This window comes from Microtus ochrogaster, chromosome X (assembly GCF_000317375.1).
Source record: "Microtus ochrogaster isolate Prairie Vole_2 chromosome X, MicOch1.0, whole genome shotgun sequence".
NCBI lineage: Eukaryota > Metazoa > Chordata > Mammalia > Rodentia > Cricetidae > Microtus > Microtus ochrogaster.
This window is the reverse complement of record NC_022026.1, coordinates 31,601,258-31,614,065: the sequence shown is the minus strand read 5'-3', so window position 1 is coordinate 31,614,065 and position 12,808 is coordinate 31,601,258.

Sequence of the window (12,808 nt, the reverse complement as noted above, 5' to 3'; positions counted from 1 at the left end):
TGGATGGAGGGGGGAGGTCCTTGGATTTACCACAGGGCAGGGAATCCTGACTGCTCTTTGGACTGCAGAGGGAGGGGTAGAGGGAATGGGGAAGAGGGGGGGAAATGGGAGGAGTGGAGGAGGTGAATATTTGTAATAATAATAATAAAATAAAATAGAATAAGAAAAGAAAATACCGTTATGAAAACCATCAATATGTACAATGAATATAAACCAATAGGTCATCAGGAACTAAATTTACAGACTATTATGAGCAGTCATATAGTGTCTGTGAACCAAGCTGGGCTCCTTGGCTAAAGAAGTAAACACTTTTAATCATTGACTACTCTCTCCAATCCTCCACATCTATTAATATTGTAAGTAGCTATATAAAATCTGGAGCCCATAATACTGTCTTTCTGACTATGAGTTAGTTTTCTTAATATGACAATCTACAGTCCCATTTCTTGTCTTTGTGAATTAAATGTATTGGCTATCTCAAATTATTAGAATCATACAGCATTTACATTATTAGAACTGATATATTTTTCTATATGTCAAGTTTCTTCTGTATTTTTCAGTGTATTAAGTTTGTTCCTTTTAAAAATTGAATAATGTTCCACACACATTTAATTTACCAACCTACTCAGAGATTGCATTTTGATTTGTTTCTATCTCTTGAGTATTATGAATTGTGTTACAATGAAAAATGTAGCACAATGCAAAGTTTTAGTAGAGTAGGACATATGTCAAAGATCAGTGGGATTGGTCGATCATATGATTGTACTCTAGGAAATTTCATACTCTTTCCCATAATTCCTTGATTATACAGAGGCATGCATTATGTAGTAATTCTACTTGACAACCCCTAACCCAAATTAACCAAACAAGGGAGAAACATGACCCTAACTAATAGATTTAATCATAAAAACTGAGGATATTACAAAAAACACTATGGAAATTCAGAGAATCATAAAGACAGTTTTTTAATAGAATTATTTTTAGTGATTTTATTATTTTTATTTTATATATACTATTGTATATATACTTGTATGCATGTATTTGTGATGGTACTAAATTCCTTGGAACTGGAAATTTGGACAGTTGTGAGCTGTCATGTGGGAAGAGCAATCAGTACTCTTAAACACTGAACAATTTCTTCAGACCTGATAAACACATAGTTTTAAATTTGCTATTCCTCTCAACTAGAAAACAAAAGAAAGCATGAATTTATTGATCTAGGCATTTCAAAATAAATGAACATGTAATAGTCAATTTCAATGAACCTGGAACAACTAGTAAAATACAGACAGTAATTAAAAATCTGCCAACCAAAAGAGCTTATGTTGAGAAAATTGAAGAAACAATTGTTTATTTTTATAATATGACTATTACCATGAAGGCAAACCCACACAAGGATACTTATAAAAATGAAGGAAATGAAGAGGAAGTAGAGAAATAAAGAAAGAAAAAGAAAATCATAATGAACACCGATACAGAAATTCTCAATAAAATATATTAACTCTAACCAAATTCCATAACACATAAAAAAGATTATCTACCAAGCTCAAATGATGACTAAACGTATGTAATTGAAAAATGTAATTCACCATATAATGAAACTTAAACACAAAAACCATATAATCATCTCATTTGAGGAAAAAAAATTTTCTGACAAAATCCATTGTCCCTTCATGATAAAAGCTTAGAGAGACTAAGGGTACAAGAAACATATCTCCACATAATTAAGATGATTTATACAAAGCCCACAGCCAACGTCAACAGAAAAACAAAGAAACTCAAAGTATTTCCATTAAAAACAGTAACAAGACAAAGATGTGCACCTTTTCTGCACTTATTTAATATAGTGCCTTGAAGTCTTAGCTAGAGCAATAAGACAACTGAAAAAGATCAAGGGGACAGAAATTAAAAAAAAAAGAAATCAAATTATGTTTAAAGTCCTTTGAAAGGGACAGACACACAGCCATACAAGAAAACAAACAGACACACATACAATGACAAAACAGCTGAGAGAGAACATACAGAAGACACAGTCACATACAGAGGAAGACACAGGAACAGAAAAATATCACAAAACAGCCTTTAGGCGGAAACCGTTTCAGACTCATACAACAGAAAGAAATGGAACATAAGACGCAGGGAACATAAATAAGGGGATTCAATTTGGTCTTTCTCTTGGTTAAATGTATCTAAGGGGAACTGCTTTTATTTCTTCCTTTAATGTGCCACATATATATTATTGTAAAAGGAGTTGATCACCAAACCATATAATCCATGTAACCAGAAAATTTCTGTAGGTGATAAACACTTCCTACAATGTGGAAGGATATGAAATTAACAGAAAATATGTAGCATTCCTGCATGAAAACAAGTATAGAGAAAAAGACTTTAGGGAGACAGGTGATTCCACAATAGCCTCAAAAAATAAATATCGTGGGAAATGCTAAACTATCATGTGAAAGACTGATATATAAAATTTTTAAGACATCTTTAGGGTGATTTTAATTGATCTTAATAGAAAATATCCAGAGTCAGGTATTAGGGGTGAAAGCTGAAAGATCAGAAGAGCACAGAAGCCAGCCACTAGTTCTTAATTCTATAAAATCCTCAGACCAAATGGAGTATTCAGATATTGGATTCCCTTTGTATGCTGTGAATGCCGTTGGTTAATAAAGAAGCTGTTTTGGAATGTGATAGGTCAAAATAGAGCTAAGTGGGGAAAACTAAACTAAATGTTAGAATAAAGTAGGTAGAGTCAGAGAGAAGCTATGTAACCTCCAATGGTGATAGACATGCCCAGAACATTGCTAGTAAGCTACAGCCATGTGGCAATAAACAGATAAATGGATATGGGTTAGTTCAGAATATAGGAGAAAGCTAGAAATATGTTTAAGCTATTGGCCAAAGAGTATTACAAACGATATGGTTTCTGTGTGATTATTCTGTGGTCTCAGCATCCAGGAATGAACAAGCAGCCCATACAACAGTATCCTGTCTCTACAGGTCCTTAGACTGAATGCCCTAAGTTTCTGTGTTCTCCTGCCTTATATTCCACAACAATATCTAGCTACACCACTCATAGGCATAGACCCAATGATCTCTATATCCCATTATGGAGATACTTGTTTATCCATGTCTATTGCTGCCCTATTCATAATAGAAATTGGAAACACCATAGATGGCTATCAACTTATGAATAAATAATATAAGTATGGCATATTTACATACTGGAATAATATTTATCTGTTAAGAAACATTAAATTATAAAACTTGCAGTTAATCAGATGGAGCTGAAAAAAATTAGACTGAGTAATGTAGTCTAGGCCCCACAAAACAAATATTGTTTGTTTTTCTCTTGTATGTAGGTGTTAGCTTTTCAGCCTTTGATATGTGTACTATATCCAAACATCCAAAGAATTTAACTACATAAAAATAGACCAGGTAGAAGAAAAGGATCTCCTAGGAAAGGAGAAATAGAATATAGTATTATAAAAAGTTAAATGGAAAACTAAACCAGGAGATAGGAAGAGGAATGATAAAGAGGGTAAAAGAGGAATATGTGGGGGACAACTAACTATAAAGGCTGTTTGAAAATCTCTATGTAAAACCACTACTGTAAAAAAATTAAGCTATTTGCATATAGGAAAGTGTGATGGCTAATCTGCATTGTCAACTTGAAATACATCTGGAATTATTTAAAACACAATCAGTTAGGCATGCCTGGGAAGAATTTTCCCTGATTATATTATTTCAGGTTAGAAGACCCATAAAGGACCAGGGTAAATCTAAATTACACCTTCTGGTAACAGCCTACCTAAAAGGACATGAAAGAAGAAATCTTCCTTTTGGCTGCTTGCCCTTCCCCTTGCTGCCAAGTTCACCTACCCTGCTGCTGAGATTACATCATTTACCAGTGATCCTACTTCTTTGGAATTGGAAGGTACACTTGAGAGCACTGAGACATCTGGTCTCATGAAATGAACTACTTGATTCTTGACCTTTCTTTCAAAGGACAAGCACTATTGAACTAGAAGACCCAAAGCCTATAGTACATTCTAATAAACTCCATTCATTTTTGTGTGTGTGTATGTGTATTTATGTGTGTGTGTATTCATAATATAAGTCTCAGTTCTCTAGAGAATCTTGATGAATACAGAAAGGAATCCAAATTGTGTAGCCAAATAATGACAATTTCCCCAACGAAATAAAGAATATGAAATAAACATCCAGTGCCAGAATGGATCACATATGATCTAGTTGTTGGACAAAAGGGTATCAAGTATCAAGGAAGCTTCCAAACATCACAAGCTAATGTCAATGCTAACCTTTACCCTTCATGACTTTTAGATATTACCTTATTGTAGTAATGTTTCATTTGTATTTTAATAAATAAAGATTGCCTGAAGATCAGAGAATAAAACATTCACTCTGGTCACCTTACAGAATAGGCAGTGGTGACACACATCTTTAGTCCCAGTAGCCACACTAGTTTGTCACAGAAACTGAGAGGTAGTATTACATGTCTTTAATCCCAGCACTAGAGAGGAATATAAGACAGAAGGAGACAGCTCTCATTCAGTCTCATTCTGAGGATTCCTGAAGGCAGGATAGCCATTTTGGGCTGAGGTAGAGGTCACAGCCAGTGATTGGCTGTTTTGCTTTTCTGACCTTCATGTTGAGCACCATTATCTGTCACTGGGTTTTTATTAATCATGCAATATCTTTTTGTTGAATATACCACTTAACAGTGTTGTGAAACATGAAGAAATAAAATCAGTTTTCCTACAGACTAGTGTTAATGATACTGGAAGGTACTCTGTACACTAATGAAGGAGAAAATTATCACCAATATCATCAAGATACAAACTCTGCAACCTAAAACAGCTTTCTGCCTAAAAGATATACTGGTGTTGTAATAGAACAAATGTGGGGTAAATAGCCAACCATTTTCTTATTGAATTGAAATCCCACTCTGTGAGGTGGTCCATTACCTGAAATTATTAAAGTGGTCATGAGCATGAGACTAGATAGGCCTTGTAGTGTATGTACCACTATTATTCTACTAAAAGTACACAGCACTAGAATGAAACCTAATGACATGTTGCTATGTCCATAGTTCAGTGTATCACTCATACCTCAGCAGAGAAGCTTCTTCTTGTGGCAGGTATGAGTTATCACAGAGAGAGAGACAGCTATGATTATTTGTAGAAATTGAGAGACATTGGTGCTGAGAGATCCTGGTAGTAATGGCTTTACTAGAGGCCACTGAGAATGTACAGCAGATAACAATATTCGTAAGGTCAACCCACTAGATGAATGATTATCTGCTTGAGAGAAACTCGTGAATCAAGACTTATGAGAACATTGCCAATGAATAACTGTTTGTGTCTGTCTGTAATTTTCTCATTTCCATATATTCCTTCCCTAATATAAGCTATGAGTATATATTCCAAAGCCTGTGTATTAATATTGTGAAAATATTTCATCAACTGGGCACACAAATAGCTAGGGATGATCAGTAAGATGATTTCTGCTAATATATGATACATATAATATATCATTTTAATGAATATAAATAATACTAGGATATTTTTCATTACACAGACTGATATAGAAAAGTAAAAATATTCTCAGTCACAAATACAGCTAATTTTAGACATCAGAACAAATTCAAAGCAAACTGTTTGCCCCTGGAAAGAAACACACAAGGAAAATTTCAGCTATTTATTGCTGATTCAAAGCCATGCATGAAACAACTTTGGTAGACATAACCCTCTACAATAATGAACTTTCTGCATGTAGTTCTAACCTCAAGGTTCATACAGCTAACTCTCACTTTCTGTCTGGAAACCCTGAACAAATAGAGTGCTACATGCATAGCCAAGTGTTACTCACCATGTCCAATCAGCATGACATCCTTAGCCTGAGAGAAACTGTGTGATTAGTATGGCTCTGCTTCCCATATTGCTCAAGAAGTATTGTGTGATCCTAAAAATGTGAATTCTTTTTTTCACAGGCTTGTTGTAGGAGAGAAATGTGAAAGAAATGTGTGTGTGTGTGTGTGTGTGTGTGTGTGTGTGTGTGTGTATGTACTAGAAGGGAGAGGTAGATGAATGTATAGAGAGAGAAGTGTGAAGAGATATAACTGACTGAGTACAGAGATATAAAAGATGTAGCTGCATAGAAGAAATATGTGTATGTAGGCGAGATGTATGTGGAAGAAGTTTATGGCTGTGTGGAGAATGCAACTATGTGGAAAGAGAGTTGGCTCTGTAAAGAAGTGTTAAGTAGCTATATGAAGAATATATGGAGAATGTGTAGAGACTGTAACTGTGAAAATAAATGTAACTATATAGAAAGAACTATGGCTGTGTAAAAGAGAGATGTAAGGAGAGATATGTAACTGTAATAATGAGGTGTAACTATGTGGAGTCAGAAAGATTTTTCAGAAAGGTATTTTTCAAAATAAAGTAAAAGAGAAACTTACCATCAGGAAAGCATGTGTTTGCTTTTTTTTTCTTTAGTTACCATCAAAAACCATGTGTGTTTCTTTATTTACCCTCAAATATAAAAAGTTCAGATAGGAAAGTCAAAGAAGAATTTTTTTTCTATATCCCAATTCTCAGCTACTCTGAAATCATTCATTTTGCGACCCTGGATACAGTCATGGGAGCAGCTTTCCCTGGGCTATGATACATTGGAACACTTAGTCCTAAATGAGATGTTTTCTGTAACCCCTCACTCCAGTCTCAGAATGCAGAAAAGGAGGGAGAAAGATTGTAAGAGCCAGACATATGAATGACTCCAAGGCAATAGTCTTTCAGACATAATAGTATTGAAGTACTGACACACATATATAAAATCATAGAAATGGTTGTAGCATGTAGAAAATCTGCACAGATTCAAGCTAGAAGAGGTCCTAGCACTGAGAAAAGGAAGGTGACACCCTAATCAAAAAGGTATTTTCAACTGATTGCCTTAAGCAATCTGCAAAGAGCAGATAAATTTTATTCAGTACATTGTCATCTGGTATATTATCTATACTCTATAGGAGGGCTCATGTTTAGGAACTGTTGATAAATATGAAAGTAATTCATTGATTTTTTTCATTTTGTTTGTTGGTTTGCTTGTTTGTTTTTGTTTTGTTTTGTTTGAAAACATTTTGGGGGATGATTTGTCATTTATTTTTCTTTTTGTTGTTTTGGCATTTTTATGTGATTTATTTTTTCAAGAGAGAAAGAACATAAAACTGAGTGGGTAGAGCGGTGGGGAAGATCTAGATAGATTTGGAGAGGGGGAAGATATAATGAAAATATTTTCTACAATTTTTTTAAAAAAATTTCTACTGCAGTAGATTGATACCAGTTTATCATGTATCACAAGCAATTAAAATGTCTATGTTTCTTGAAAATTTTTGTTACTGGGCCTTCAATGATTATGTTGAATGGCAGGGGTAAGAGTAGACATGCTTGATTTTTACCCAATCTTTTCAGAGAATCCATATTTTCACCATCGGTATGATGTTATGTGTGGACTTGTTGCAGTAACCATCTTTAGGCAAGGTAAAATCCTTCTCTAAATACTTTTTTGGGCTTTCCTAAGGAAAAGAATATTGAAGTGTATCTCTTTTGCTGAATATATTGAAATGATTATGAGAAATGGTGCAAGATTCTTTATTTTAAGGAATCATCCCTGTTCCACCCTACTTAATTTTACCCTTAAAGCCTTCACACCTGTAATAAGTATGGAAACAATTCTCTCTGAATAAGTAAAAAAGAGGAATCTGTAGTGTAGGTAAAGTAGGAAAGCTATAGTGTAGGATAATTATAATAATATAATATAAGGATAAGTATAATAGAGGAAATATAGAATAACTATAATTTAGGAAATAGGAAATTAAGTATGAAAACTGTGTGAAGTAGACAGGAGGAATGTTAAGAGAATATTTTGCCCACTTGGAGGCTGCCACACCCATATGGCCCTGCCAGAGGGAAGGCTGCACCCAGTAACCTTGGTAATCTTGCTTCAAAAGAAGGACTCCTCCCTTCTGGATCCAGTCATACCTAGGACATCTGGTTATCAGAAGGATAGGATGAGAGGCGGTTTCAAACAGACTTAGAAAGAGACAGCAGAAGCAAGGCAGTTATCTCACTTTCATGAAGGCCCTGGCACGCTTCTGAGCCTTGTAGCAAGATCCTCCAAAAGCCTGCCTCCCAAGAGCAAAGCCTCGCCTCCTAAATTGAATGCTTTGCCTCCCGAAAGCATACCTAACGCCTTATCTTCCAAGAGCAGATGATTGCCAGACCACACAGACTACGTGGTCAAGAATTTGAGCTTTGCAGTCAAGCACCGAGTGTCGCCAGGCATCCAGCCTGAAGAAATCCCAAAGTCCTTTATATGGCAGAAGAATATCAGGTTGTATGGGTTGGATGATGCTATTTAACGCTTATGTGAAATATTAAGAGAAGAGCATAGATGCGTTTGGCCTGTGAAATGTTATGCATGCATTAAGTGTGTGAAATGTTAAGATATATTTTAAGGATAATTGATAAGATTAAGAATGTTAATTGATAAGTTGTGTTAAGGTTAAGAAGTGCTTTATAGATAACTGATAAGTCAAATAGAAATAGAAATTGGTTTTATGTATTAGGATTAGTAGATTTAATAATTGCGATATTGAATTGTTTATGTGTTGTCTATTACATGCGTATTAAGAGTGTGAATCCCCATAATACATTGGATATAGAAGCTACTAATAAAGAATCATTATAAAGACAATTCTCTTGCTTGGTCTGGTTATTCATGGCTCTCTGGAGAGAAGGGCACTGAGTCCTCATAGCACTACTCATAAAAGAACCTTGAGCTGAAATCCAACAACTTTTGACAACACCCTTATCCTATTCTATAATCAGTCTACATGCTTTAAAACAAACTCAATTTTCTTACTGTGCTATATGAATTTTCAGTAGGGTTGTCCTTGGGTAAGTTGTAGTCTCCTAAGATTTTGGCTAATAGTTTGACTTTTAACTTTAGTTGTTTGTTCAGTCATTAAAACATCTCAAACATTTTCTAATCATTAAGTGTGGGAGTGGTGTTCCTTGATTTTGTTAATTACCATTCCACGGTTCTTCATAACCATTTCGCAGATACATATTCCAACCAAAGATATATGAAAGAAAAGGTACCCCATCTTAACACCATATATTTAAAAATTATTAATCTTTGCAAATATTAATATATTTAGCAAAACATGATTTAATTCATAGTTGATTAATTGTTGGTTTTGAACATTTTGTGTAACATTAGTATCAAAATACTAATCTTTAAAAACACTAATGCAATTTATCAAACATGATGTAATGCATAAGTCTATTAATTATTGATTTTGAGTTTTTGTCCTTACTATACATTAGACTTTTCTTTATTTGATTATTGTTTTCTTATCATTTGCACATTTTCAATATTCTGTTTTGTGATTTGTATGTATGTGTTTTGTTGTTGTTTATTCCAAATATTAGACACTTAATGATTATAGACAATACAATTATGTTTTATCTGACATTGTCAACTACACATAAATAGTTTACCTTGAGAACATTAATTTATCTAATTTTGTCTTGCCATTTGGTTCTTGGATAATTTAAATTACCTGTAGGCTATATAAGAGTTTTTTTTAGTGTTTATTGCATTCCATAGTTATTATAATTCTTGGAATTGGTATATATTAAAATGCATAAGTCAATCTTACTTTTGGAGACTTAGCAGGAGTAATATATTAAGACTGCAGTGCAGTGTAACATAAAAAATGGTGGTTGGGTGTTTGAACATCACAGGCCCTGTCCCAATGCTAGCACTAGATATAAAATTGTAAACAATTTTTATCATTGATCTTGGTAGTATTTTATTATTTCTAATCAATCAGACTTATAAGATCTGTTTTAGGTAGGTATAAGAAATAAATGATTATTTTAAGAGTACTTTACGAAATCATCCCAGCACAAAGTCATGGTTTGTTCAGTCAGTATTTTGGGATTCATTTCGGCAGAAAGATTAATTTCTGGAATAGTTTCAAGTGAACTAACAAATGTTCTTACAAAACAAATTCTATGCTCATATAAGGTCAGAAAATTCAAGTCAATTAATTATTATGCTATTATTAGCTCTTGTATATATTTCTAATACATGTTAAATTTCATAAAAGTTTCATCATGGTATAAGTTTTTCCTATCAATTCTTGTCAGTACCAGTTCTTCCCTATACAAGTGAATATTTCCCAGAAACTATCTTATGAAATACAAGTTTAAGGAGAATTAGTCTATTAGGGTCAATCTGGGACCTCTGAGGGAGTAAGAGGAGTGGACCCAGACCAGAATTTATGGAAACAGGTAAACGAAAGTAACCTAGGCCAAAGTAAGCCTGAGGCAATGACCTCTACCTTGGGCTTGAGCTGGCTTGAGGCAACAAATTCCACAGGAATGGGACTAACCAACTACCTACATCTGAGAGGGCCAGAGAAAGCAAGCTCCACAGGAGCAGGAAAGAAAAATCTATTCCAGGGATATTGGTGAAGTAGGATTGAGCCAGCAACCTGGGCCAGAGCAGATCTAGGACAGTGAACTCTACCAGAACAGAGACAAGGGAACAACTGCTGAGTGAGTGAGCCAGAGCCAGAGACCACTCAGGATCTAGACATGAATCTGGGACTTTCAAGGAAGTAGACCTAAGCCAGGACACCTGTGCATCTAGGTATGAGTCTAGGACTTCTGAGGAACTAGGCCTGAGCCAGGACCTCTGTGAGTCTGGGCATGAATCTGGTATTTCTGAGGGAGTAGGCAGGAACCAGAGATCTCTGTGGGTCCAGGATTGAGTCTGGGACCTCGGAGGGAGTAGGCCTGAGCCAGGACCTCTGTGAGTCTGGGCATTGGCCTGAAACATCAAAGGGAATAGGCAAGAACCAGAAACGTGTAAAGGTGGAACATAAATCTGGGACCTCAGAGGGAGTAAGCCTGAGCCTGGGCCTATACAGATCTGGGCTCACCCAAGCCTGGGAACTCTGAGGGTGTAGACCATAGCCAGAGTTCTTTACAGGACCAATCCCAAGCCAGGAACCTCTGCAGGAACAGACCCAGACCAGAGACATTTACAGAAACAGGACTGAGCCAACCATCTAGGCTAGTGCAGGCTTGAGATATCAAACTCCAAGGGAGTGGAGCAAAACCCAGGAGCACTGAGGAACCTCCAGGAACACAAAGTGACCAAAGGGATAACTAGAACTGTGGCACTGACTGTACCACAAGGAACAGCCTTCTGAGCCTTGGATTCAATGGCACCTAGAAGATTAATCAACAAAATCACAGATAGCCTCAGCCACACCTATTAGAGCAAAAAAATGAGTAGAAAAGGTAAGAACACATGCAACACCACAAAGAACAACACAACACCAGTAAAATCTAAAGACCATACAGCAGCAAGACTTGAACAACCAAATATATATGAAGCAGAAGAAAATGACCTAAAAAATAACTTCAGAAGAATGTTTGAAACTCTTAAAGAGGAAATGAGAAATTCCCTGAAAGAAATAACAAACAAAAAATTGGAAGACATCAGCAAATCCTTTAAAGAAAACCAAGAAGAGGCAATCAAACATATTAAAGAAACTATTTAAAACTTGAAAACTGAAATAGCGACAATAAAAAAAAAAACACAAGCCGATGTAATAATAGAAACAGAAATGGTGAGAAAATGATCAGGAACCACAAATGCAAGCATGAACAGTAGAATACAAGAGACAGAAGAGAGAATCTCAAGCACTGAAGATCCAATTAAGAAAATAGACTCATCAGACAAAGAAAACATTAAATCTAACAAAAGCTTAACCCAAAATATCCAGGAAATATGCAACACCATTAAAAGGCCAAACCTAAGAATAATATGTATAGAAAAAGGAGAAGTTCAAGTCAAAAGCACAGAAAATATATTTAACAAAATCATAGAAGAAAATATTCTCAACCTAGAGAAAGATAGGCCAATGAAAATACAAGAAGCTTCAAAACACCAAATAAACTGGATCCAAAAAAGTCCCCTTGCCTCATAATAATCAAAACACTAAACATACTTAGTAAAGAAAAAAAAAATTATTAAGAGCTGCAAAGGAAAAAGGCCAAGTAACATATAAAGGCAGACCTATCAGAATTACACCTGATTTTCATTAGAGACCATGAAAGACAAAAGGTCATAGTCAAGCATTATGCAGATATTGAGAGACAACAGATACCAGCCCAGATTACTATATCCAGCAGAACTTTCAATCACCATAGAAGGAAAAAACAAGATATTCCATGACACAACCAGTTTTTATTATTATTATTATTATTATTGAAAAAAAATTTTGCCTCCTCAAAGCCTCCCATTTCCCTCCTGCTCCTCCCACTCCTCTCCCCCTCCCTCTCTAGTCCGGAGAGCAGTCAGGGTTCCCTGCCCTGTGGAAAGTCCAAGGTCCCCCCTCCACCCAGGTCTAGGAAGGTGATCATCCAAACTGGTTAGGCTCCCACAAAGCCAGAACATGAAGTAGGACCAAAACCCAGTGCCATTGTCCTTGGCTTCTCATCAGCCCTCATTGTCCATCATGTTCACAGAGTCCGGTTTTATCCCAAGCTTTTTCAGTCCCAGTCCAGTTGGCCTTGGTGAGCTCCCAATAGATCAGCCCCACTATCTCAGTGGGTGGGTGCACCCCTCGCGATCCTGACTTCCTTGCTCATCTTCTCCCTCCTTCTGCTCTTCATTGGGACCTTGGGAGCTCAGTCCGGTG